The sequence below is a fragment of the Benincasa hispida genome, chromosome 5 (assembly GCF_027475165.1).
Source record: "Benincasa hispida cultivar pf3 chromosome 5, pf3_genome.v1.1, whole genome shotgun sequence".
Classification (NCBI taxonomy): Eukaryota; Viridiplantae; Streptophyta; class Magnoliopsida; order Cucurbitales; family Cucurbitaceae; genus Benincasa; species Benincasa hispida.
The window spans coordinates 19,792,214-19,798,058 of NC_143482.1; the positions used below are offsets into that span (position 1 = coordinate 19,792,214).

The window sequence follows — 5,845 nt, forward strand, 5'->3', positions numbered from 1 at the left end:
ATGAGTATGCGGAGGAACAGGTTGAGAAGGTCTTTAGCTAGCGTTCCTGAATTGCATTCAAGTTATGCGATCATGCTACACACATGCGACGACAATTCATTTTCCAATGCAAATGCGATGGCTCCTAGTTTTAGGACGCATGCAATGTATGCGATATTGTCTATAGAGCTTATTCCTAAGTCTCTACTTCTTGCCTATGCGATGATGAATGATGCACACAAGTACAAGGTGACCGCATACAATCATATCCTATCTCTAGGGTGCATGCAATACGTTAATAGCAAACAAAACTTATTTCTAAGCTTCTATCTCTTGATTATGCGGTTCTAATCTAACTCTACCAAGCCTAGATTCTAATATGACTTTTCCAAGCCTAGATTCTATCCTTAGACTACCCTCTTGAGTATCTTTAAAGGACGAGTGACGCATACATAATACAAGATGATCGCATAAAGTGAAGATCCCTGGTTATGCTAGCTAAGTGCTTCTCAACCATTTCGAAAGTTTTAGCTACTCATGCGTACTATAAAGAGAGTGGATAGATATAAAGATGCGATTTCCGTTTTATAAATAAGTTCATAATACAAAATGAAAATGGAAGAATAAAGGTAGAGAGCTAGGTAGCAATATCTTGTTTCCTAAGGCTTTTACACTGAGTTATCTCTATTCTGCCCAAAAGATGTTCTTTCTTCAGCAAGAGTTGGCCCTCTCTCTGTTTTCGACACTTCCTGGCACTCTTCCAAGTTAACCAGGACGATCTCTCGGCGTATTCTCCCTTCACTTGCTTCTGCCTTCTAAGTAAAAGAAAACTAAGAACAAGGATGACTATCTTCTATATGGTGAACTCTCTGAACTGGGCAAACTTCTTCAACGAAGGTGACCTTCGGTATTTATAGAGCTTCAGGGTGAAGAACTTTTTCTCTCGAATGATTGCACTGATGGGATGTCATTAATTATTTGTCTGATGCGCCGAATATTTGTCACCGAAAAGTTAAGTGTACTGGCTACAGTATGTCGTTAACGGCTTGTCAACTTAATTCGGAATCGACCGTCATCAGCTTTTTGTTCCATCGTGATTTATTAAGCTTTCACCTTGATGCGCCAGCTTTATGCGGCCACCTTCTTGAGCAGATTTTCACGAACGCATATAATCGCATTGCCTTACGGTCGCAATCTCTTATGTGCTCGAACACTAATTTCCTTCGATCGTAATTTTGCCGTGCGTCAATGCATTTTCCTACATAAAATACATAAATTAGTTGTTTTAATACGATGGACGCATGCGATCGTAATGTTGTAAGCTTAATGCTTTTGGACGCAATATTATATATTTTTACCATCGCAATCCTGCATTGTTTATAACTTTGCACTGTAATAACGTACATTTCTACCCATTATCACAACCCCAAATTTAAAACAATGCTTGTCCTCAAGCATAAACTAAAGATTTTCTTTAGAAAGTCGACTGCCTTCTTCTTTCTTAGATTTCTGAAGGTTGCCTTATTCAAATCCTATGTACCAAAATCTCCTTAATTCTTATCCAGGTCTCTTATTAAAATATTTCTAAAATTTAGGGACCGCAAGTTTAACCTTTAAAAAGACTTTACTAGTTTCCGGGGCATCGCATGATTTATTTCATAAAAGAAAAAAAAACTTTTTCAACAGGGGTATTTTCAAATGATTTTTATCCTTGTGTATTATAGACATCTATTTTTTTTCTATGACCTTGCACTGATTCGACTACCTAGCCTTCGTTTTGGCTTGCCCCCACGTGTGTCATGTAGACATCCAGCTACGAGCAAGGCGCTCTTTCTCAGTCTAAATTCATGCCCATTTGGCAACGGAGTTGCGATCATTTTATTTATGTGTTGATCACGATTCCTACCTTGTTTTGGCTTGCCTCCATGGGTGTCATGCGGACATCCAACTATGAGTAGGATCCAATCGCAATATTATGATTTTTTTTTTTGAATGCCTAAAAATAGTAAGGTTGAAAAGGAATACCGCACCTCCAAATTTAATTGCAGCAATGTCCTCATTGCTGAAAGATTAAAAGAAGTCATGCGATGCTCTTAGGAAATTACATAAAATTCAGTTTGAAAGAAAGCTGGTGGACTACTAACTTCTAGAAATATTTCATGAGATGACTGTCCTAAAATTAAGTTGACTCTAGTATATACAAAAAAATAGAGGCATGCGTTTCATCATTGAAATCATAATTGGCAGAGAGAAATAATGCGGTAACTTACTAAATTAATCAATGTGTAATGATTGTGCCGACTAAAGAGGATGCGATAATAAAATTATCAAAGTTAAAATGCTATGCGATAGAGCAAAATTTGGAATAAACAAAGTCAAAGAAAGATACAACCCCCAAATTTGCTCTGTCGCCAGCATTATTTGTGAACGCATCCTTCTTTGCGGCGAACTGCTTTTCTTCGATTGCGGTGGCGGAGTAAACTAGTCGCTTCTTTCGTGTAGCTCCTCCGCAATCGTTAACCACGATCGTTGCAAAGAAAAAATTGAGAGGGTTAAATAAAAGACATAGTTAGCAAAATCGTTTACCATGATCGTTCACCACGATCGCATTCTCTTTTTTTTTTAGATGCAAAAAGATTATACGATAACAGATAAAAAAAGGTAACAAAAGTTCATGAATCATTGATAGAAAAAAGGATATTCCAAAGGAATTGCGTCCCTAATGAGTTTGAGTCGCATAGTGATGCAGCGACTGCTTATTTCAATCTGGGCTTTTTACGTCCAAGGCGGCTTCCTCTTCTTTTCTCGGTCTTCTGGGATCTTGATGCCTTAATCCGGAGCTTTTCCCCATTGACGTTCATTATAATTTCCCCCTTGTGCACATCAATTTGAGCGCGACCGGTCGAGAGGAATGGTCGTCCCAATATGATTGGCGCATCTTCGTCCGCTTTATAGTCAAGAATGATGAAGTCTACCGGTAAGATGAATTTGTCAATTGAGACCGCGATAACTTTCAACTCTCCCTCGGGATGTATTTAGGATCTGTCCGCTAGCAGGAGAGTCTCTGTCGTGAGCGTTAGTTTGCCCATATTCAATCGTTTGAAGATTGATAGCGACATTAAGTTTATACTTGCCCCAAGATTGCATAGTGCTTGACCAATGTAGACTCCAATTGAGCAAGGTATCATAAAACTTCCTGGGTCGCACATTTTGGTGGGATCATAATATTTTGCGTTACTGCCACTGTAGCGATCTTTCCTTCATCATTCTGTTTCTTTTTCAATCTTTGCGAAAATGGTGGTAGCTGTACTTCTGTCTCATGTTCTAGAGGCTTGAAGGTGGATGCAACTTCTGGGTTCATCTTCTCGGGCTCTTCTGAATCATATGTCAACGGGTTCTTGATAGTCACCGCATTCGGGTTGGTCTGGATGGGCACTTCCCTTTCTTCCGCTGTCATTTTTCACTTAGCAAAGAGACTACAAGGCATTGTTCCTTTCCCGTACCCCCAGAGTTGCGAGGGAGCTCAGTTGAGCTCGGCAACGCTCCTTGCGGTCTATTTTTGAGTTTGCCCGCAATCTGTCCCATCTGAATTTCAAGATTACGGATGGACGTCGGTTGACTCTGAAGCATTGTCTCATTTTTTTAAAAATATTTCTTTAGTAAACTCTCCATGGATGAAGATTGCGGCGCTTGCGAACTGTTGGCTTGGTTTTGCATTTGACCGTTTGTTCGCAGGAAAAATCCTAGTGGCCCTTCCTTTTGCGCCATAGGTTGATAACTTTATTGTTGATTTTTTCGCGCAAAATTGGGGTGATTTCTCCTCTCGGGATTGTATGTATCGGAGAAAGGGTTATCCTTTATGAAGCATACAGAATGTGGATTCCTTGGGCATTCTTCAATCAGATGTGGTTCTCCACAGATGACATAACAGATGACATAACTCGTGGTCGTTTGAGCAATTGCGTTGACCTGCCCTTTTTGCGTTCCCATGCTATTGATTGCGATGCCTTATATTAGGTTCATCATCGCGTTCATTTAGGTTTGTAGGGATGTGATCGCCCCATTATTTGCGTCACTGTCTTTGATCCTCAATCGTTGATCGCTTTCTCTCCAGTCTTCATGATTTTTTGAAATGTGATCAAGTATATTTTTCGCCTCGTCATATGTCTTATCGAGCAGACCACCAGCTGCTGCCACATTGGCAGCCGTCTGCGATGCAGGGCTCAAACCGTGATAAATGATTTCCAATTGGAGACAGTCAGGTAAGCCATTGTGCGGACAATCTCGCACCAGTCTCTTAAACCTCGCCCATGCGTCACTGAACGATTCATCAATTTCCTATTCAAAATTCGTAATTAACTTCCTCTTTCTTATGTTCTCTGTTGGAGGGAAGTATTTCTTCATGAACTTTTCCACTACGTGTTCCCATGATGTTATTTCTCCTGGTTCAAGAGAATAAGCCCATTTCCTTGCTTGATAGCATAAGGAAAATGGGAACAACGTTAATCGAACCTCCTCAGCAGAGATATTTGGGAACAAAAAAGTATTGCAGATTTCAATAAAACTTTGGGGATGGGCATGTGGATCCTCGCCATGCCTTCCACCAAACTGTCTGGCCGTTTGAATCATCTGCAACATAACCAGTTTCATTTCAAACCTCGATCCGTCTAGAGCTGGCCTCATGATTCTTGGGGAGAAATCATATAGGTTGGGTGACGCATAGTCTCAAATGGGTCTATTGCAGCCATTCACTAGGAGGATGGGGTTAGCCATTATATTATTTACGTTTGCGGCCCTCTCCCGGTTGTTCCACCATTCTTGAAGTTCTTTCTTGTTGTTGTTGGTGGTTATTTCTCAATCTTCTTCGAAACATTCTTTCAATCTTCGGGTTGTAATTCGCCAGAGATTGAAAGCTGCAAAAAAAATAAAAAAATTACCGTTAGCACAATGTATTGCCTTAGTCCCCGACAATGGCGCCAAAAACTTGATGCGTTTTTAAATGCGATGAAATAATGGTGTGGAATGCGATGGTGAGATATACGTTGTGCATGCAAGTTTTCTCAGCAAGACCCAAGTATAAATCCTACTAAGTTGCCTGATAAGCCCAGGGTCGAACATAGGGACTAAGGAAACAGAATGCGATGGTGATTTTTTATTACTTTGCGGTGACAAATAAATCAATGTGTTGGATGGTTTGTTGTTTTAAAGTATGAAGTTTATGTGGCAGAATTGAGAAAAGAGCTAATAATGCGAAAGATACAATGAGCATGCGAAGGAACGGGTTGAGAACGTCTTTAGCTAGCGTTCCTGAGATTGTGTTCAAGTTATGCGATCATGCTACACACATGCGACGACAATTCATTTTCCAATGCAAATGCGATGGCTCCTAGTTTTAGGACGCATGCGATGTATGCGATGATGTCTATAGAGCTTATTTCTAAGTCTCTACTTCTTGCCTATGTGATGATGAATGATGCACACAAGTACAAGGTGACCGCATACAATCAAATCCTATCTTTAGGGTGCATGCAATATGTTAATAGCAAACAAAACTTATTTCTAAGCTTCTATCTCTTGATTATGCGGTTCTAATCTGACTCCCGAGCCTAGATTCTAATATGACTTTTCCAAGCCTAGATTCTATCCTTAGACTACCCTCCTGAGTATCTTTAAAGGACGAGTGACACATACATAATACAAGATGATCGCATAAAGTGAAGATCCCTGGTTATGCTAGCTAAGTGCTTCTCAACCCATTCGACAATTTTAGTTACTCATGCGTACTATAAAGAGAGTAGACAGATATAAAGATGCGATTTCCATTTTATAAATAAGTTCAGAATAAAAAATGACAATGGAAGAATAA

At 39.9% G+C, this 5,845-nt stretch overlaps 1 non-coding gene across 1 annotated transcript; it reads left to right on the forward strand.

The window, feature by feature from the left end:
• The first annotated feature begins 4,243 nt into the window (after nucleotides 1-4,243).
• On the forward strand, nucleotides 4,244-4,350 carry LOC120078897 (small nucleolar RNA R71). The gene has a single exon (XR_005482172.2). It is a non-coding gene; the product is annotated as a small nucleolar RNA R71 (small nucleolar RNA).
• The last annotated feature ends 1,495 nt before the right edge of the window (nucleotides 4,351-5,845 follow it).